The 22,612-nt window shown below is 37.8% G+C and overlaps 1 long non-coding RNA gene across 2 annotated transcripts in view; it reads left to right on the top strand.

Annotated features, from left to right (window-relative positions):
- LOC121469348 (uncharacterized) overlaps positions 1–21,502 on the top strand; it is a 104,919-nt gene extending 83,417 nt beyond the window's left edge. For both annotated transcript variants that reach the window (XR_012054632.1, XR_012054633.1), the window contains 2 exons: positions 2,593–2,672; positions 7,463–21,502. This is a non-coding gene — a long non-coding RNA (uncharacterized lncRNA). The remainder of the gene's footprint in view (positions 1–2,592; positions 2,673–7,462) is intronic.
- Positions 21,503–22,612: the final 1,110 nt, after the last annotated feature.

Here is a 22,612-nt window from a genome sequence, read left to right as displayed (position 1 = left end):
AGGAACAAGCTAGGACAGTGAGGTGGGGAAGCTGATCTTTGTGAGAAGGTAGGAGGAACACACAGAGCTGTCTTGTTATGGATGAGCCAGCTTAACTTGTTATGGATGAACCAGGGTTGGAATTAGCAGATGGACCAATGTGGGCCACATATTGTCTGCATTGTGGGTGTTTGATCAGGAAAAAAAGATGCAGTTAAGACCTTCAGACAACTGGAAGAAGCCTCAAGTTCACGGGCTTTGGGACTTTAAAACACCCCATCTGTGCTGGATGGGCAACAGCAGGGCACAAGCAATCCAGGAGGATTTTTTCCAGTGTACAGCAATGACAGCTTTCTGACACAGGTGACTGAGAATCTGCTGTGCAGGATCCCTTACTTACAAGCAAGGAAGAAGTGGTCAGGAGTGACCAGTGACAGTGACCTTGAAATGGTGGAGTTCAGGATCCTGAGAGGAAAGATTGAAGCATATTCTTGGAATTCAGGAGAGCTGACTTCAGTCTGTTTAGGAACCTACTTGAAAGAATACCATGGGTTACAGTCCTGGAGAGAAGAGGGATCTAGACGGTCTGGATGATTTTCAGGAATTTTCAGGCTCCAATCTCAAGAATAGATCATTCTGATTTTTAGGAAACAGGCAAGGGTGTCAGGAGGTCTGCACAGATCAACAAGATTCTCCTGACAGAACTCAAGTATAAAATGTAAGTCAGTAGACCTAGGAGGAATACAAAAATAACTGAGTGCAGAAATGTGATTACAAGAGCCAAAGCGTGCATGGAGTTTAATTTTGCAAATTATGTAAGAGGGACTGAGAAGGACTTCTGCAAAAGGAAAACTAGGGAAAATGTGGATCTGTACTGAATGTGATGCCCTGATGACAAAGAATACTGGAAAGGCCAAGGTTATTGATGTCTTTTCTGCCCTGGTCTTCATGGGGAAATCTGCCTTCAGGGAGTCCCAGTCCCCTGAGAATACTGGGAAAACCTGGAGCAAGGAAGACTTATCTTTGGCGGAGGAGGCTCAGATTAGGGGACACTTAAACTGAACATACACTAGTAGATGGGATCTGGTGGGAATGCACCCATGAGGACTGAGGAAGCTAGCTTGTATCATGGGGCTACATTTGGTGGCCTTTGAAAGGTTGTGGAATTTGAGATGAAGTTCCTGTGATCTCCCATCTTCAAGAAGGGCGAGCAAGAGGATAAGGCAAACTACAGGCCAGTCACCTTCACCTTGTCCCCTGGGAAAGAGAGCAAATTCTCTTGAAAGCTGTTTCTAAGCACAGCAAAGGAGGAGGAGATACAAGCTGGGCAGGCTGTCTGTTAGATGGACTGTCCAGGGAGAGAGTCTGTAGCATCTCCATCCTTGGAGTTACTCAAAATCCAGACAGGCCTGAGCAGCCTGCTGTCTTTGACCCTTCTAAGCTGTAGAGGTTTGACTAGAACATCTCCAGAGGTCCCTTCCTAACATTACAGTTCCATGATTCTGTTTTAAATAGTGAAATAATTGAAGGACCTGATCTGCTCATGGCCATTTTGTGCACACAGAATGATCTCCAGTCAGCACACAGGATTTTTTTATAGTTTAATTTGTTCACTTCAGAACTGAATATGCTGAATTTTATTTCTGTTGAATAATTTGTGCTATCCTAGATAGAAAGCTGATAAATTTGGTTTCTTTATAGATCTAGAAAAGTTTGCCAATTATTATTCCAAATGTAGTTTGACTTTTTACTATTTTTAACAGCTCTTGTACTTAATATCTGAGCTCAAGAGTTGCCGTCTTCTATAAAGACTGTACGAACAATCTACAGTTTTAATTTCTTGAAATAATTCTGAAAAGTTCTTACTTTGCATTTGAGCATCTTAATGCATTTACTCCTATAAATGCAAAAATAATATTTTGGGGTTTTTCAGTATGAATAAAGATAGCAGTAAATACTGACACAGAGTACTTCTCTTTCTCAAAGTGCTCTAAATTTGTTGTCTAATTACTCTCCACAATACTCTTGGGCAGTTCATGTATTTAATTATCCTCATTTTAAAAGCTCTGGGAATATGAAACTGTGGCACATAGGACCCAACAAGTCTTTGCTTCTTTGCATTTCTGCCCCAGCACCAAAAAAAATTGATTTCCTGTATGACACATCAGAAAGTACAAGGGGATAGAAAAGAGACCTTGAATTGAGCCAAGGTCTGCTTTAGCATCTAGGCTGCTCCCAACCAGAAAGCTGTTTTCAGTCCTGAACTTCCTTGCTTTCATTCCATGACACCAACACCAAAGAAATTTGACTTGGAGAGGAAAGAAATTGGACATAAACTCATTGTCCCCTTTCTCTTGAAAGTTGCTGCAAGATTTAATTTTTTATGGTCTGTTTTGTAAGCTTTGCTCATGAACATGTTGCAGTGAGTGACAAATGCATAGACTAAAATAGCATTTTCAATGATATTTTGTAAAAAAAATTAGAGCCTGACATTTCAGTAGCATTTCCATTGTGTGTCCCTTCCTAATCAATCATTTTTTTACAGAGAATGGAAAAAGCATGGTAAGTACTCACTTTTTAAAGATTTTTTTTTTTTTTTTTTTTTTTTTTAAGGATTGATTAACTGTGCTAGAATGATGGGAGAAGTAAGATTCTACTCTTCTGGAAACTTAGACCATAACTTGACGGCAAAGGTAGTTGAACTGCTTGGCTCTCATGTGGCAGTTATGTACTTAGTTATTTCATAAGCATCCTTATTTAAAAAGTAGGGGGGTCTCCATGTAGTGATCCTTGATGATTCACTTAGCCTAATAATGCAGGAAAGGAAGTATTTTACAAGTATTAATCAAAATATAGATTGAGTAGTCAAACTGACTTGGCTTATCCTGTGTAGTGAAGAAAGTCCTGGTCTTGTCATCTTTTGTATTTCAAGAAAATACAGGTATTCAAATTTGCCTCGCTCTATTTCCCTAGATAATCTCCTGACTTGACAATGGAAGAGCTGAGTACCTATTTTGTGATCAGATATTCTCTGCTTGTGAGGAGAAAGCAAACAAAATGTTCTTTACTAGGATATGTTGTTTGATTCTATAAAAAATTTACACTTGCTGGCTTTGAACAAGTGGCACATGACCAACCATTCCCCCAGACTTCTTGGTGTTGTGTTGCTTCAGTGCCTTTCAAGGCTGGAAGCTATACTTGCACTGTAGCCCACATGCCAGTGCTCACATATGAAGGTACTCACTGATACTGTGGCAAAAATTATGTATATTCTGGGGAAAAATTAGGCTATTTTGGAAAGCCTATATTATTTGAGTGGTAACTTCAGAACTCTTCATGTATCTCGCTTATTGACAAGTGCTGTTATTCTTGAGTGGTTTATTGAATAAAGCTGATTTATCAAATGCTACTTTATTTTAGGTCTTTAAAATTATTTTAGGTCTTTAATCTGCGGATTAGCTACTGATGGACTTCCGCTTATTAATGATAAGTTTGTTATATTTAGAGTAATGCTATCATGTTCAATGCTGGAGTCCCAGTTGAAAGCAGAACTGTCTTTGTTCTTATAGTCATATGAAAACTGAAAGGTGTGAATAATGCCCATGTGCTCCAACTTAGTTCTGCAGTCTCCAAGATGGTTTTAGGCAATCACTAATATTAAAACAATAGTGTATAACTAAGAGTTAAATTTCATTTTTGCTTTAGCCTTTTAGCTGTTCTTTCTGGTATAATTTAATGGATTTGATCCATAACACTTGTGTGAATTGTAACTTCCATTGGAGCATTATACCTTTAGAGGTATCTTAATGAAAGTCCTGCTGGGGAATGTGATGGTTTTTTTGAACCAAAATAACAGTGAGGAAGAGGTAAGGAAGACAATAAACCCAGACATTTAACACACTCTTCTAGCCTTAACTGGGGCACCAGTTGGAACAATTATCATTCAGAACTGAGACAAATGCTCTTGGCTATTCAGCTGTGGGTCTGCTTTACACTTCATATGAAGAACTAAATATTCCCAGAGCTGTTTCCTATCAGTCTGTTACCTGGTAGTTAGGATGCTTCCTTGAACACTGAGCCTGTGCTCAGTAAGGTAATGTGGGTATTAAGCATGGCTGTGGAGCATGGCTGGCCCCACATCCTGAGTGAATATAACAACAGTGAGCAAGTCAAGTCATCTCTTCTGAAAGGAGGAGTTGGCTGTTTTGGTTTTTGTTTTATTTCTCCTCTTCATTGTTTGATTGTTCTCACACAAATCTGTTTTTCTGACACACTTGATTTCATACAAATACTAAGCAATGGGATTTTTTTAATGTGTAGGATGAAAAACCTCTTTTGTTCTCAGGTTCTGTTTGTTACTTCACTTCCAGTTGAGCAGAGGGGACTCGTGAAGTGTATGTAGGAATTGCACACATGTTGTTGAAACGTTGCATATTTCTAGTTTAGAACTGAGTAAAAACAGTGTGCTAATGACAGCCATAACTATGTGTTAATACACATACTAGTGTGCAGAAAGGAGTCACAGTTGGATGTACTGACATAGATTAAACTTCATCCCTTTTCTCCTTTTTAGAAGTCATTATTGGGGAAAAAAAACCAAAAGAGTAAAGGTCAGTAGAACAATAACAATACAATATTTTTAGTGGGGTAAAGTAAATTATTTTTAATGTTATTTTTGAGTGATTGATTTCATACTGTAGTTTAATACATAGGGCAAGTGATTGGGGAGGGAATTAAAGAGGTAAATTATACAGGGCCAAAATGATAAATTGTCCCCAAATGATAAAATAAGCTGCCAACTCCCCTTCTCCCCACAAGCTGAATGCTATACCTTTCAAGAGGGCTCATAAATGTCAGCAGTAATACTGATTTTAAACCATCTGGTTCTTCACAGTAAGTTATGAGATCTTCTAGCTTTAAATACAATATTGGTTCATGCAAATGACAATATAACAGACTTTGACATCCCAAAATATCCCTTCCCACCCTGGTTCAGCCTCCTCCCTCTCTTTCCTCCCCTTCCTTCATTGACTTATCTGCAGTAAAATACCAAACCACTACATCTTGCCATCCCTTTTGGGTTAAAACTTCTGTTTAGACTTGTGAGCAGAGAGAGATAGTAAAACTAATATACTAGCTCATCAATTTGAACTTGTGATGAACTTGAGAGCTGGTATGTTGTTGAGGCTGTTGAAAGCAAATTCTGAGCATGTCATTCTTGGACAGAGAGGGAATTAAGCTGGTCTGTGAAGCTACACAGACAGATGTAAGTAGCGAGCTAAGGACAGCAATGGTCTAGGAATGTTTATGTAGGTGAATTGTCTAGTATCTTCAATACTAGTTGCACATTATCCTTTAGGGCCTGACTTTGAAAATGATGGTTTTGAAAAATGCTGGGTGTGAATGTGTGTCTCGTTCTTTTGCCTCCCACTGGCGACAAAGAAGCCAACACTGAGGATCTCTGGAAAGGAAAAACTATGGAGGTAGCAGAAAGAGCTTAATAGGTTATCAAGCTTGCTGATTTCAAATAGTGCCAATACCCATGTTGTAGATCTCATAAATAAGACTGTTTCTAGATTTTCTCCTCATATATGCAAGTCTAGTCGCAAATGTTATGCCTTTCATGAGCTGAAGCTTTTATGAATTCCAGACAGAATGTGTCCGTGGGAGTTTTTATCATTTTCCATTGCTTTTAAACAATGTTTTCTCTCTATCTCTGACATTTACTATTGAGATGATGTGGTGGATTAACCATGTCTGGATGTCAGTTGCCCACCAAAATTGCTCTATTGCTCTTCATCCTCAACTGGACAAGGGAGAGAAAGTATAATGAAAGGATTTTGATTTAAGGACAGGAAGACATCACTCATTGACTGCCACTGTCATAGAACAGGCTGGAATTGTGGAAATTAGTTCCATTTATTACCAAACAAATCAGAGTATGATTATGACAAAGAAAGAAAACTGAATCCTAAACTACCATCACTCCGTACTTCTTTCTGTGCTTAAATTCACTCCTGATTTTATCTAACTCTAACTCCTCTCCCTTAGCAGTGGAGGGGGATAGGGAATGAGGATTGAGGTCCATTCATCACATGTTGTCCCTGCTGTTCATATCTCCTCAGGAGAGGAGGCCTCACACTCCTCTGCTCCTGCATGGCGTTCCTCCCATGTGAGACAGTTTTTCATTAACTTCTCCAATGTGAGTCCTGTGGAGCTGCTCCCTATGGCTCCCTTTCACAGGGTGCAGTCCTTCAGAAGCAAACTCCTCCAGCATGGGTCTCCTGTGGGCTCACAGGTCCTGCCAGAAAACCTGTTCTAGCATGGGTCCACAGGTCCTGCCAGGAGTCTACCACAGCACGGGCTTCCTGCTGGGTCACACCTGCTCCAGTGTGGGGTCTTCCATGGGCTTCAGGAGGCTATTTGCTCCATTTTTAACTTCCATGGGCTGCAGGGGCACAGCTGCTTTCCCATGGTCTGCAACATAGGCTGCAGAGGAATCTCTGTTCTAGGCCTCCTTCTCTGCCTCCTTCTTCCCCTCCTCCTCCTTCTTCACTGACCGTGGTGTCTGTGTAGTTGTTGCTCTCACATTCTCACTTCCCTCTCCAGCTGCAATTGAGCAGGGTTTTGTTTCCCCTTCTTAAATATGTTATCCCAGCGGTGCTGCCACCACTGAAGAGCTTGGCCTTTTCACAGAAGCCACTCCAGTAGTCCCCTTGGTACTCAAAATTTGCCACGCAAGGCAAATCCTTTTGCTAAGTTATAAAAGTAGGCCCTTCTGTTTGGCTTCCGTGACTGACTTTTTAATTGTTCTCCTTCAAGGTTTTTTTTTTTTTTCCCTCAATATTGTTAAATGGAAAAGTTATATATAATCTTCCAGATAAGGTCTCATCAGGGACACATATGATGGCTTTTTAATTTTCTCCCTGACAACACCTCTTGAGTGTGCCCTCTGTCTCTCTCATAGCCATGTCACTCACCTTAAGAGCAAAGAAAAGATTGAATCTGCCTAAACCCCGGCAGAGCACTCCATATGGTGCTGTGTGGGAAAATGCTATCTAAACTGGAGGAGATGGCTGTTAGTACAAATGCTTTGGGAGTGACTGAAGGAGATAGCACGAAACTGTGTTGAAAGAAGCTATAAGGCTGGAGGGAGGTTATTAGTGGAGTTCCTCGGGGACTGGCTTTGACATTGATCTTATTTATTATTTTCACTAATTACCAAAAAGTAGGATAAAAACAAGAATGTGCTAATGAAATTTGCTAACGGCTTGAAGTTGAAACTACATAAGAGACCAGGATTGACCTTGAATAGTGATGAATTGGAGATGGAAAGGAATTAGTATTAAAATAACAAGAAGTTGCATGTTTGGAGGAAAAATAACAAGTATTTCTGGCATTCCTCATTCAGTGAGCAGCAAAAAGTTTGTGGAAAGCTTAACTGTATGATATAATCGGAGGGTGACTGTTATTTTGTTTGCAGTGTGGAGAGGTCTGATGGTCCCACCACTGGAGGGAGACAAGGACCAACGAGAACAAACATTGATAAATGTCAGATGATGTGTGAATTCACGTGTAAGAGTGGAAAGCAAGCCTGACCCCTGTGAAGGATTGCATAGATCTGTTTGTCTTCAACTGTACCACCTCAATATGGACAGTACAACACAGTTAATGCATGGGAAGGGAGGATGCAAAAGGTCTGTGCAGAGTTGCTGTTTTATTTGGGCCACACGGGTCATTTTGAGGTAGTTACTTTAAGGAAAAAAAAAAAGAAAACCCAAATACAAGCCTAAGCAAACTAACTGGTAATTGCTGTTGTCCTGAATCAAAACAGTCCTGAGGATGATGATGGAAACTCCTCTAAACAGCTGTTCTTAATCTGTGCTTCCTGGAAAACTACAATCAGTTTATTTTAAATTTATTTCTTTAATTGTGGTGGAATTGTTTCATATTAATTGTTCTGGTGCTGCTGTTTACAGCAATGAACTATATTACTGTTTACCAAATTGGTACTATTGCATTTCTGCTAATAGGCCAATTTATTTTTACATGTTTTTAACAGAAGATAAAGAAACTGCAGATAAACCAACAAGAGTCCATTAAAGACAAAGCATGTGTACACTCATGAATGAAGAGATATGTTAACAATGACATCAAAATTGAAGGAGAGGCAATATTTGCCAAGAAAAGAGGATAATCACTTAATCCTGTTCTCTGCTCCCAACCAATATGGAACATTAGACAGTAACAAGACTGGGAGATTGCAGCTCCAGTGATTGTTTTCTAAATGTGGGAAACACCAGTTAAAGGAATAAGAATAGATTAGACTGGTCCTAATGTAATGATGACTCGCTGCTCTTTCCCATGCTCTTAATCTGGATGTCCTGTCTCCACTGCAGGAAATGTTGTACAGGCAACACTGCTTTTCTATCCAGTATGTGCAGTACTTGGTCACACATATCTGTAGTGGAATTTCATAGTCTATTTTAAAATGTAAGATTGGAGGCAATTGCATCATATCAAGATCTTTCTATGCAGGTTGTAAACCAACTTTTCCCTCTTGTTTGCCAGAACATTACTTTCTGTTTTTGTTTTTGTTTTGGTTTTTTTTGGTTGGTTGGTTGGGGGTTTTTTTTTGTGTTTTTTTTTTTAAATTTATTTTTTTTTTCCCTGTTATGGTGGCTTTTTTGTGCCAGTGTCTTATTTAAATCAAATTTCTCCTCTTTGTTGTAAAGCTCCTGGGGACTTACATGAACACTTGGCTGTTTTGGTTGAAGTCTCGGTGGTGCTATAGCAAGCACGTTCATAGGATTTAGCACCTTTTGAAGCAATTTAGCTCTGGTGATACTTAAGCTAGTGTTTCACCTGAAGTCTGCAGTTCTTTTACTCCCTCATGAATATGTTAATGAATTATTTCACACTCTTTAAAAAAATATATCTTTGCAGTCACAGAGCCAACTTGGCATCTTGGGGTGGTATTTAAATAACTTCATGGAAAATGTATCAGTCTAGTTTTTTTTTTTTAAAAAAAGCATAGTGAATAAATTCAGTGTGGCACGAATCTGGCAGCTGCATTGCAAAAAATATTCAGTGCAAGTAAATTATGTATCTTTTTGTTGTTAAAATAGTTTAGAAAATATCCTTTCAAATGTTATTTTAATTACTACCTTTATTCTACTGCTTCTAAATAAGCTTTCTGCTTGGCAATTTACTACCTGAAATCTGATATTCTAAATGATTCCTTGTTTCCTAATGTAAAATGTATCTTTTATGATCACTCCCAAATTCTATTTTTTTCTGTCAATCAAATTGGTATTTCAGCCTGTTTGTTTCTTTATATCCATAAAGACACAGGTGCATAATATTACTATCATTTTCTTCATGTTGTATATTTTCTCTGTGTTTTTTGTATATGGATAATGCTGTAGTGATTATCTTACACTTTATTTATGATTGGAATTATTTTTATTCTACATAATTTCTGGATATGCTTTTACTAATAAGTACTGCATTGTTTTAAAGTTCATTTAAACATATTCTCTATATAAATTAGAGTATATTAGTACTGAATATACTAAGAGTTAGAAGTGGTTTTTGTATTTGTAGTTTCTGCTATTTTTGTAGTTTCTGCTATATTTTGAGCTATTAGAAACCTCATTAAAAAGCATGACAATAAGAGCCATACAACCTACTTTCCAGATCAAAGTAGTTCAAAGAAATCTAGATATGCATATATATTTTCATTAATATTGTATTTTTACCAAAACCCACTCTGGTTATTAGGCATTTTTTAAAATTTTTATCAGTGAGTTTGAACAAGAGTTTTGATTTTACAATGCTTTAAGCATGCTGGGGTTATTCAGGTAAAAAAATAGAAGTCCATATTTTGATTTGAGGGTATTTATTGCAACTCCTATGACCACAGAACTTCAGTATTGCATATTGTGTACTATCAGAACCTGTGGAGAAAAGAACAACAATTCTATCAATTGATACTAGAGGATACTGGAGAAATGGATAACAGAGAAACTGACAGTTTGGGGAGCCTGGTTTTGGAGAAAGCCGTGCTTTACCAAGGATGACTTGGAAGTTCTTGGCAGAACAGGACTCCCAGGTACTGGGATAATGCACTGACTCCTCTCTCCAGCCTCTGTGTCCTAAATGCATCCTATCTCTTCCTGTCAGCACCTTGATAATGAGATTTTAAATGATTTCTGTTACTGCAACTGATGTTGGCTGTGTATTTTTTAGTTTCATTGAAGTGCAGGATGGGGAAGACGAGTATATTCCCTTCAATTCCAGATTACTTATGGCCTCAGTAGACCTGTGGGTAATGGAAGGAAAAATACTGTAATGCAGACTGTTGAAAAGAATGAAGTCTAAACTGTAATATTCAAGTGGCAGGATGAATACTTCTCCATCCTCAAAATAAAGATAATTTGCATAAAACAAAACTTTGGTCTCTTTCTATGGAAGAAATAATAGATCCTAGTCATAAAGTGGATGAGGAATATTCAGAAGCATCTGTTACTCCTTCTCCTGTGTGCGCGCTCAAGGGCGCAAAGGATTTAGTTCACTTGGGTGAAAATGCACTCAAGAGTTTAAAAACTTCAGAAAAATAATTTATAATGTGCCTTTGCACTGCAGCAGATTTTGTTTGTGTCTCTTAATATTTGTATTTTAGATGCTTGGATCACCAAGGGAAGAGGGTTGAGTATGGCACCAGAGAGTTTGCTGTTGACTTGTGCTAGCACCAGTAAGTCATTTAAACAGATGGGACATGAGACTCATTGTAACTTAAATGTGGGATTATAACTGAGCCCTCCTGGGATCTAGAAGAGTTTTTGTTATGGTTGTAAATGTAATGTGGTAGACCTTCCTTGGTGAACTATTTAGGGTTTAAACTCTTCTTAAAATGGTCTGGGACAGAAATTGGCATTGTGACTTCATGATGTGAATCCCTCATATCTCTGTTATGAATTGGCTTCTGCTGAGCACTTTGCCTTGGGGTGTCTTCAGCACTAGTTTTCCCACCTGTGGAATTAAAATTCTTTTTTAATGCTTGGAACATATTAATTTCAAAAAGAGTTTTCCTTGCATATAGACTCTAGAAAAAACTTGATCACCTAGAATTTAGAGAGAACTTAATTTTCAAGTACAATAAGAGCTGTAGTCTTAGACTGGGGTATGAATAGCTTTATATTTAGATGCTTGGAAAAAAAATTATGCTCTTGTGTGTTTGCTTCTTTTGCTTTAGTGACAAACCACTTTAATTCTGTTGTTGTTGAGTAGAAAATTGTCACTATGGAAGAGTCGTGAGAGATCTGGATATTTTGGATCTTGGCAAGACCTACCAGATTCTTATGTAGTCAAACAAGAGCTCAGCCCAGTCATGGTTAAAACCAGCAGGTTATGAGTCAACCTCAGTCAGATGTTCACTGTGTTGGTGAGGGGTTGTGGCCGAGGGACTGATTTTTTTGTTTGAAAAATTAACTCTCTATTCTAAGAATGTACAGAGACAATGCCTGTGAGCAACAATTTCATATTTAATTCCTTTGATTCTAATACTTTATCCTTGATAAACAATTATCATAATTACAATGTTTCAGTAGTATAGTTTAGCTTTTGTAAACCAAATTGTTGCAGGGAAGGGTATCCTACTGGGTTGAGATGGATTCTGTTGTATGTGGGAGAGGATGCCAGATACATTGGCCCAGCCTGAAGGGATGGTGAATATTTGCATGCTGCCAAAAGTCTCAGTTCATTTTGAGAGTTCCACAGTTCAAGAATCAATTGGATTTGCATATCCCAAAAGTTCAGGAATCGATTTCCTAAATGGTGATATTCAGGGCATAATGATCACGTCTGCCTGTTATTATATGATCAAATATATTCCATGGGGGGTGAATTATTTAATCTCTGTGGAAACATGGAATTTTCATGATGCATTAGGATTGCAATGGACACTTTTTTTGCAAAGGAATGAAATTATTCTGTCTTCTAAACATATGATCTGTGATGCCTTGAAGGCTGCTTAGAGAGGTAGATAATTAGCTACCCCACTGCCTAGAGAAATAGCTTGGAGATTTTTAGAAGCCTTATGCAAATGGTTTGGGATATTATACAAAATTAGTTTCAGTTAGGCTCAAATTTATCTAATTTAATTTAATTATTAGGAAAAGTAAATCTTTGACTGAGAAAAAGAAGGAAGAAGAAGACAGAGCAAGAAAATACATTGGAATATTAACTTCAACAATTAGATAGTGATGGATTTATAGCTGCCATTCACTTTATAGGTGTTCACCTTTAAGGCATCTGTAATGACTTTCTTTTATAAGATTCTAACAAATTTAATACCCTAGACCACAGGTGAAATAATTACTTAACGGAATTAAACCCTGGTGCTGAATATGGCTGTATCCTATTTTAGCGAACTGTGAACTCAGCTGGTAAATCTATAGCCTCCAGGGAAGTTGAAATCCCAGCTCATTCTGCACATTGTGTTTGAAGTTTCAGGGAGTCTCTGGCATGGTGAGGGCAGTTTTCTGAAGAGGAAACGTGACAGTTTTACCAGGACTGCATATTCATACGTGCATTAACTGTGGTGGTCTGTTTTATGCATGTGTGATGTCTCCAGCAGCCTTTCATTCTCTGTCTTGCTTATGGGTGAATCAAATTTCTTCTTAATCCAGGGAAGATGGTCAGGCAATTAGAGGAGCAGGTGGTGCACAGCTGATTGCTGGTGGCTAGCTGCTAGCTGCCTCTTTAACATGCAGTGCCCAGGCAGAGAGCAACAAGGAAGAGGAAATGTATTGAAAGCTGCCTTACAGCAGGGCTGGTGGTTTGGTGGCTGAACTGAGACCAGAGAAGCTGTGAACTGGCAATTGTATGGCCTGAGGTAGAAGGGAAGGCTGCCAAAGCAGGACCGAAGTACCAACAACGATGAGTTTTCTTCCATGGAGAATAGTATAAGGTATACAGCATGTTGAGGTGGTGTGGAGAAGTCAGCGGTGTGTATAAACGATGAAAGAAGTGCAGGACAAGTGGAGTTATCATGGATAGACCTCTGATTCCATCAGAGCATGTAAGATTTATATCCACTCTTCATGAACTAAATTTCTGCCATTTCAGTGAGCTCATGTTTTGTTTCAACATGCAGAATGATTTTGCATAACTATTTGAACAACTTCTACTGTGATTTGACCACTGCAAGAGTAATTCTTTGAGCGGCCTTGAATATGTGTTTTGTGAAAATCTTCCTCAGGCAATGCTAGCTTCACTTACTACTTTTGGAACATATACTGAAATTTACATCTAGGATGTTTCCTTGTGAGCTCCTAATTTGCTTCTTGAGCAGTATTTTGTTGCCAACTTCAAGAATATAATTTGGAGTTTTATTAACTACAGTAAAAGATTTTCAATGAAAGGTATTCTGTATATTTATCAGTAAAAGAGACATGTTACTTTGCAGGATGAAAACAGTTTAAGGAAAACTCAATAGTAGATTGAAATACCCTAGATAATCGTCCCAGCTTTAGGAATGCATGTAGTACTTTATTAATATAAGATATATTGAGAATATAGTACTGAAGATAACAGGCACCATTTGTGACAATTTGTTATAGAGCTCTAAACATTGGGTACTGTTGACCTGCACTTTTGAAAAGCAGGCCTGAAATTCTGTCCTAGAATTTCCCCTGGGGCTTTGCAGCTTGGTGAAAGAAATTTAGGGAGATATTGGGATATCTTCCTAAATTTGTTCTGGACATATTGGTATATGATAAAACATGGATCCTTAAAAAAAAGTCCTGTACAACTGCACATCTACAAGAAACTGTATTTTACAGCATTTACTTGTTTTTATTTTTGCGTCTTCAGGGTGCTGTATTTTCCTTTATGTATAGAAGTTTCTTGATGAGGACACTCTTGTTTTCATTTGTCTGTCACTTGGAGAACTAGGCCAAATGAGTCAGCTGGACAGAACAGCCAGGGAAAAGTAGAAGCCCAGTCAGAAGCTAAATGACAGGTTAACAATCTGTTATAAACGAGACCAGAAAAAGAAACACTGGCACAAGAAATTAGCCAATCCCTTCTGGGGCAACAGAACTGTCTTTTTCTGCCCTAAACAATATTTCAGAGTACAGAAAGAATGTTTGTATCTTGCCCATGCATACTGGATTTCTCTACACTTCTCTGGGATCTGTCCTGGAGGTAGTGCAAAAATAATAACTAAAAATATGAAAGAGCACTTTAGACTTTTTTTTTTGGTTGTTGTTAAACTTCAAGAGGGAGATTTTTTTCATTTTTAAATATTATTTTTAAATAGATACTTATTGCTCTTTGCTCACAATAAGCTGTTGAAACTTGAAGCTATAACATTTTCTTTACAAGAAATTAATTTTTCTATTTTACAGAATTTTACTGTTACTATGATGTTCCTCAGGAATGGCTCAAGAATTCCTTTTAGGAATGGCAGCTCCCCATAATGAATGCTGTTCTTAGCTAAAATCTATGATGTTGAGAAGAAGCTAAAGGTTAGGTTACTCATTGGTGTTATATTCCTTTGATTTCCATTTGAACACCAGGGACATAATTTCGAAGCATAGCTTTCTAAACGTGAGGAAGAACTTTACTGTGTGAGTAACTATGCACCAGAACAGATAGAAGTTGCGGACTCTCTCCCAGGGGAGATACTCAGGAAGTGTCTTGACAGAATCCTGTACCAGATGCTCTAGGATGGCCTTGCTTGAGCAGGGAGGCTGGAGCAGATGACCCACTGAGGTCCCTTCCAGCCTGACCCATTCTGTGACTTAGGTTTCATACATACTGATCTGACCTTGTCTCTAGTAATCTAACACATTTGTGTCATGTAGCAGTATCTTGATGACAAGATATTTTGAAACCTCTGAATATCTATTATGTAATGAGTGATCTTTCTAGTCTTCAAATGTGCCAATGTTCATAAATTCTCCTCTCCAGATTTTATTCATGTTTGCAGCGTGATTTTAAAACTGGAAACCAAATGCAAAATTTAATGTGAAGCCCCTACTTTTTGATCTGGTTTTGACCATTATTGGTAACTTGTAGTACTCTAACTTTTTAAACCCAGCTTTAAATTGTTAAAGCATGGGAAAATGGTTTCAAGTTAAAAATGCAATATTACTGGTAAACTTGGACCTGAAAGTGAATCTAGTATTTGCAAGACCTTTGCTGAAGGAAATGGAGAGAAACATGGCTTTTTTTCCCACAAAACCATAATTTTTATGTTTTTTTATCTCACCGTTTAGAGTGATAAATAAATCTTCTTTCAGCAAAGAATGAAAATATTATTCTTGCATGAAGATATGTTCTGAAATGCTTTGCTAGTTATGGACAGGATTCATGTGCTTAAACTTGAAGAAAAATTTCTCAGTATTTGTGATAGCAACAGTGCCAGTAAAAATACAGACACAGAAACACATGCTGTTTGGCTCAAAGGCAAGAAGGAAATAGTGTTCTGCAAGCATCCAGAGGGAGAATATTTGGGATTTTTCAAAACATAGAAAACAGTGGTTAAAGTCAAATGAGCTGCTAGATAGCAATGAATGGTCCCATGAAAGCCAACATTCTTTGCCTTTAAAAAAGCAAAGGAAGATCTTCTCTAGTTAATATATCATGACTTTAATAAATATCAAGTGTTCTCTTCCTTCAAGGCACATATTGACTTGCTAACCTTTTTCTAATCTGTCTTAATCATTGTCAATATTTACCTCTCCATGCAATAAATACCGGGAAGTCAACAGAAGCCAATTTCATCTCTGTTTTTGAGCTTGTGCCATTTCTTTGCCCATTTCAGTGAAATTTATATACAGCTTGAGAAGAAAAATTAAACTTGTTATGGAACTGCTGCTATGAAGTTTATAGTAATAATCTTGAACTATTTAGACCTCTGGTTGTAAGTAGAACTCACATTTCTATAGATCTAAAATAATATTAGATACTTTTGACTCTTTATAGGTATTTCTAAGCAAACTGAATATAGTATTGCTATACTTCTAACCAGTTGAATTCCTTACCAAATTAAATGTATTGTACAATTTATAATTTGGTTCCTTAGATGGCTGGTTCATGAAATGATCACAAAGTATCCTGTGCAAACATGCACTTCTCTAAAAACTAAATGATTATGAACATATTTTTTAAAAGAAAATGTTGGTATCTGCTCAGACTACTAATCTGTTAGGATGCATTCTGCTATAGTTGTCTGTATAGTTTTGGAACTCCTGGGAAAACTACTACTCTTGTTTGTCATTGACTTGGGCGTCCCATTATGTTGCTGACTGGGGTGACAGGATTGAGGCCTTTTGTGGAGTCAAAACCCAGCCTAAACCCCTTGAACCCTATGCAGATACTGACTCAAGTAGAGCTGAACTGCAGTATGGTGCCGAGGACAGTATTTCATGCCTCCCTTCTGTCACTGAGCACTCTTGAGCCAGACCTGTTTAATGCCTGCTCCCCCTGAAATCTAACTATATTGAGCTGCTCCTGCTGTCTCGTGAAGTTTAGAGGGTGTGGGAGCTGTTGAGACGTGTGCTGCCTGTACGGAGCTCAACTCAGATGGTCTTCCCAGATGAACTGGCAGACTTACACTCGTTGCATCCTTAAACTTTGTTAACTAGGCTTCCAGAGCTCTTGTGAAAACTGTGGAAAAACTTAATTATTATAGCATTGTTGCTCAAGGTGAAACATTTACTCCTTGAAAAGTGCTTGCTTGATTTTAAAGAATTTGGTTCTGAACTCAGATATAGTATGTGTGCATGGAGGGGAAAGTGCAGTTTAGAAGTATTTCCAGAAACGGAAATACTGATATAACTTCATGCTGACTTTGGGAAAGTAGAATGTGAGAGAGAAGGAAAAGAGTTGAAGCATGTGAAAATGACTACGGGGAAGAAAGGGGAGCTTGAGTTGTGGTCTATATTCCATCTCAAATCCCTCGGACACTCTGGATGTCTGATTTCATACAGCTGTAGTTCATTGTCAAACCCAGAGTGTGTCTTTGGTGCTGATTAGCAAACTGCTGCAGACAGGAATTATCAATATTTTAATGGTTTTCGTGGTATTTAATAGAGCTGGTTGCATATTTTCCAGCTGAATGTTTTTTTCACTTAAGAAAATAAAAACATTTCCTGGGAAATTGCCCATTTCATTGAAAATTTTGGGCAGCTGATTGTTGGAACACCTTGTTTCCATTTGCACGTATTCAGGGCATGAAAGGTCAGATCACAAAAACTGTAGTTTCCTTTCTTCCCAGTTTGAGCAAGGAGGGATTTCCCACTGTACAAATTCTATGTGACCAAGGAACAGAGGGGAAAAACTTGGATTATCTGCACATGTACAGAGCCATCATGAGTTTGAGAACTGAATTATGTCTTGGGAGAAAACCATGTAAAGATCCAGACCAAATTTGGTTGTATAAGTAGCCCTGTTAATTAGCACTATATCTGGACAGTGCTGCATTCCTTGATACTCATTAGTAGAAAATTGTAAAATAAATTATAAAACCCAAAGGGCATTAAATGTCTCTTACCTCAGATACTGAAAACAAGTACTGCAGAAGGAATAGGAACAGGCCATTCATGCTACTGCTTTCTCTTCCTCTGAAATTTCATATCTTATTAAAAACCTTCCCTGTAGGATTATTGGGCTGGAATTATACATTAAAATGAAAACACAGTAGTTATTCTCTTGCCTACAAAATGAAATGGTTAGCATAACTGTATATTGTTTAGAAAAGTCAATTATACCTCAAATAAGGAGGAGAAAAAAATTTAGCAATGTCTTTTGAGACTAAGCCTCTGCTGAAATGTGTTGGATAAAAGAGCAGTGATGTAGCTGGGGGGAGTGCACAGTATTTTGGTGTCTGCCTTTGTGAAGATTTGGGACTGATTGAGTCAAACCCCCTGTGAGAGTGGCAGTCCCATTATGTTTGTTGCAGGTTGACTGGTGCAATGTTTGTTTCTGAGGTTATCAGCATGTTCAATCAAAAAACTAATATGTGCATTATTGCTTTGCTAGGTTTTAAGCCCTTTTCTCATTATAAGTATCGATCTTGATTAGAAGCTGTTCTCCAAATGTTTGGTTCCACTGACATGAAATGATTCTCATCATCTGTTCTACCAGAGGGAAGGTATCTTCATTCAGGTTAATTGCTGCTGCCGGATGCAAACACCAGACCACTGCTCGAAGTGAAAATTCAAAACTGGGGGGAAAAAACTCACAAAAGCAAAAATCAGCTGTTAAATTGGCTTTTTCTTCTGTATTTACCCAAATGCTGAGCTTTTCTTTGGCATTGCAACATTCCAAAGAAAATTGCATTAATATTGTTTTGAAGATATAAAATTTTCAGCTCTTTGTCAGTGACTGTGTATTGTTCTCTCTTTCTACCAGAAGCTGGGGGAGGGCAGGATAGTAGCAGACAAAAGTGGGTATAGAAATACACAACAATAAGAACACAATAACCCAGTGCCAAAAGGAGGAGTGATGTAGAGTCATGTTTAATTTAGACAAAACTAGAAATCCTGCTATTGTAATCTAAAATATGTGGGCTGACCCCAGTGTCAATGATTGTGATTGTGTGCACAGGCATAAAACTCCAATCAAAATTTGCAGGAAGAGTTAGCCTTTTCCTACAGATAACTTGCTCAAAAATACTTTGAAAGACATACATATGCAAATGTATTATCTATCCAGAGCTTTATTTATTATGATACTTTATTTATTGTAATTTTGTTGTGATAAAAGGAAACCACTGGTAGGCTCAGGATGTCCTGATAGTTATCTATCTACACGCTGCACCCCACACATTTCCAGGCAAGTTTCAAAAAAGCCTAGGAAATGCATACCAGATGGACAGTAGGAAGCTTTTTAAGGTTACCAGGGAAGTGTGACCCAAAAATTTCCGGTTTTGTTTGGTTTAAGCCGTTCATAAACTAACTCTAGTAAACTGTCCCAGTGACAAACAATCTTTTTTTAACATTTGAGTTTTATTCTTTTTCTGAAATGTTTTCAATTCTATTTCTTGCTCTTAGATCTTGCTGTATACTTGTTTGCTGGATTGAGATCCTCCAACTGTAGGTTTCTTGCAGGCAGTTGGAAGTTAAGTTAGTCTTCTCAGTTAAATAAATTGATTTTCATTTTTAGCAGATCAAAAATTTTTTAATGATTTCCATTGCTCTTCACTGAATTTTTACACAGTATTTTACTAGGTCCAAAGTAAAACCTGAAATCTTTTATGAAAAAAGTTGAATGCTTTGTAAACTCAGTTTCAAAAGAATCCTAAATTAAGTGGTTTGGTTTGTTGGTTGCCTGTGTGGAGGAGTCTCTTGTCAATATTTCCCCTCAGCAGACAAAGTCCAGGAAAAATATGGAGGCTCATTGAGGAGACTAAATGCCTTGGCCATCTGTGCTCTGTTAATGTTGAATCTGTGTATCTGCCACCAAACCAGCCATAGTCCAATGGTTGCCTACAAGCCACTTGTCAGATTGAAATTGGCCACAACTTCCCCAACAGGAAGAAAAGAACTCATCAATTTTCTGAACCACTTTAGTTTTTATGGTGGATTGTTTTTTTGTTTCTATTAAATTCAATGTATCATGATAAATAGATTTTTGAGAGATAGGAGAGGAACGGATAAGGTTACTCCAGCAGGGATCCTAAAGGGGGTTTACTGAAAAGTGTCTCTCTCTTTTCAGGGGTTGTATTTCTCCCTGTGATTATAAGAACACAGGTTCAAGCCTGATAAATATGGCATAAGAGAAAGCTTCAGTCCCAGATGTTTTCATGAGGGAATTCCCCTTTTGTCTTACCGCAGACTTGAGCTGCACTGCTGCTGCTCCAACCAAGCAACACTTTGTCCTAGCAGAGCTTTGTTGCCCTTGGGAGGGAGTGTTCATCATGTAACCAACAACTTACCTACAAGTGTGAGGGCTTTCATACATTAGGTTAGAAAAGGGCTTTGGGTCCCTCAAAACAACGTAAGAACTCGAAAGTTCTTTGCTGATTGCTGTGCTGTGTGATCATAAAGGTTCTTGGGGTAAGTGTTATTTCTTTTGATGTCAGATGTGCAATTCATTATGTGGCTACTGTGATATTTAGAAGAGTAAACTGTGCAAAAAGCTAAAAGAACATTCATTTTTAATAACGGGAATTTATTTCAATCTAGTTTGTACCTGTTCTCTAAAATACAATAAAATAACCCAAATTGCATATGCATAATTTCAAGTGCCTTCCATTGTTTATCCCTTGTATGAGAAGCAGAAATTCTACAGCATGCCTCTCAAACCTGCATAAACTTATTTACCTTACTTCACCTAAAATTTAGCTAAAAGTCAGATTAAAGAAAACTGTTTTAAACTGAAATAATTCCTTTTTTAACTGATATTCCAAATGAATTTAAACTGTCATCCTTGATTTGCTTTGCTCAACTCTAAATGGAGTTGGACCTGCAGAAAAATGTGAGATGATGATAAAGTCACTCTTATACTTTAGGGATATTTATTTCTTTTTAGAAAATCTCATATATTAATGAAGCAGATTGCCACTTTAAAGGGCCAGAATGTAATTGAATGGCATGGATGCTCTTAAGTTTGGTTAAGTCAGAAACTAAAGAGAGGTATGCTTGTGTGCTGGTTCTGGCTGGGATAGACTTAATTTTCTTCACAGTGGCTGGTGTGGGGCTGTGTTTTGGATTTGTGCTGAACACAGGGTTGATAATGTAGAGAGATTTTGTTACTGCTGAGCAGTGCTTGCATGGAGCCAAGGCCTTTTGTGCTTTCTGTACAGCCACACTGGCCAGGAAGGTGGGGGTGCATGGGAGACTGAGAGGAGACACAGCCAGGACAGGTGACCCACACTGACCAAAGGGACATTCCAGACCATCTGACATCATGCTGCATATATAAAGTGGGGGGAAGAAGTAGGAAGAGGGGGATGTGTGGAGTGATGGTGTTTGTCTTCCCAAGTCACTTCTGTGTGTGATGGGGCCCTGCTCTGCTGGAGATGGCTGAACAGCTGCCTGCCCATGGGAAGCACTGAATGAATTCCTTGTTGTGATTTGCTTGTGTGCATGTCTTTTTCTTTCCCTATTAAATTGTCTTTATCTCAATCTGTCTTTTACACTTCTGATTCTCTCCCCAGTCCTGCTGGTGGGAGAATGAGAGAGTGGCTGTGTGGGGCTTGGTTGCTTGCTGGGGTTAAACCACAACAGCTTGGAACACAAATAGTGATAAAAAATGCGCTAAAATCTTCTGTTTTGAAAAATTTTCAGATATATCCTCTGCTCCTACCATCTTGAATCCCCCTGGAGATAAACTCTAACAAGACAGGATGAACTTTTAAGGACACACCTCCTCCTTCAATCTCAGTTGTGATTTATCTTGTCATTTGAAATGCTGCTTGATAAATCACCTTGTGAAGATGCAATATTTGATGCTCTGCACCTCTCTGTTTTTATGACTTTAATAAAATTTGAAGTTTTGCTGGGAATTGCTTTTCTTTAGTGAATTTCCTGATGTGTTTGGATTTCAAATATTTTCATTTTGTCAAGTTATATGTGACATTATCCTGGTTCTTATGAATGACATTAAAATGATTGTTCTTAGGTAATGAAAATAATCCTATTCAAAGAATTAATTTTGGAGAAAGTTAAAAAAAAAAATAAAGTAAAAAATCCCAACCCAAAGCATACAAAAAATTGAAGCAACATTTGGCTTTTTTGGATATAGTTTCCACTATGGAGCATCAGAGTAATACTGAAGTGATCAGTTGTCAGTCATTACACCAGTGACACTGTTTCTAATTTGATTTAGCTTCAGATTAATTGAAACAGGCAGTATTGATTGCCACGAAAAGAACTGGAAGTAATTTCATATGACAGAAGTCAAATGGGATGGTTTGGAAGATGAGTCCAACTCTTACACAGACATGCCTATTTTCTGTTTTGTATTTGCCCTTGAAGAATTTGTTTTCTTTCTTGAAGAAAAGAGCCCTATTTGCATTTGTACAGAGATGCTTCATAGTTGAGCATATTATGCATGATCCAATCTACTGCAGTTTACAATGGTTTTCTAGTCCTTGGTGGGTCTTGGGATGCTATCTTGAAAGATCATATATTTGAGTTATCATTTCTTTCTTATCTCAGAGTTTATCTTTTATCTATAAAGCCTATAAACCTATACATTCCCACTTTCACTGGAATGAATCACCTCATATTATGTCACTTGCTGCCTGCCAGAAATTTCAGTCAGAAATAATCAAGAACTGTTTCCTGGATCTATTGATTGGGCAAAAAAGCATATAGCATTAGTACATGTAAATGAATTGATATTGAAAAAATAGGAACATCACCTAACATAATTTTATTTAGTTCCATGAATTGTTGTTTCTTTTCTGGATCAAACATGAATTTTACGTATGGCAGCCAGGAAGTTCACTGATGCTTTTATCTGGCTCATCCTAAATGATTCTTTTCACTAGTTTTGTTTAGTGTTTGAATCTAAATTAATAAGAAAAGGCTGAACTGGATTTCACTTACTTCCTGGAAATAAGGTCAAGGCATGCGTAGATGCAGGAAACTGAGCTACAGGATTTTAATGA

The sequence above is a fragment of the Taeniopygia guttata genome, chromosome 2 (genome assembly GCF_048771995.1).
Source record: "Taeniopygia guttata chromosome 2, bTaeGut7.mat, whole genome shotgun sequence".
Lineage (NCBI taxonomy): Eukaryota > Metazoa > Chordata > Aves > Passeriformes > Estrildidae > Taeniopygia > Taeniopygia guttata.
The sequence above is the reverse complement of the archived record's forward strand: the minus strand, read 5'-3'. Positions and strand labels throughout refer to the sequence as shown.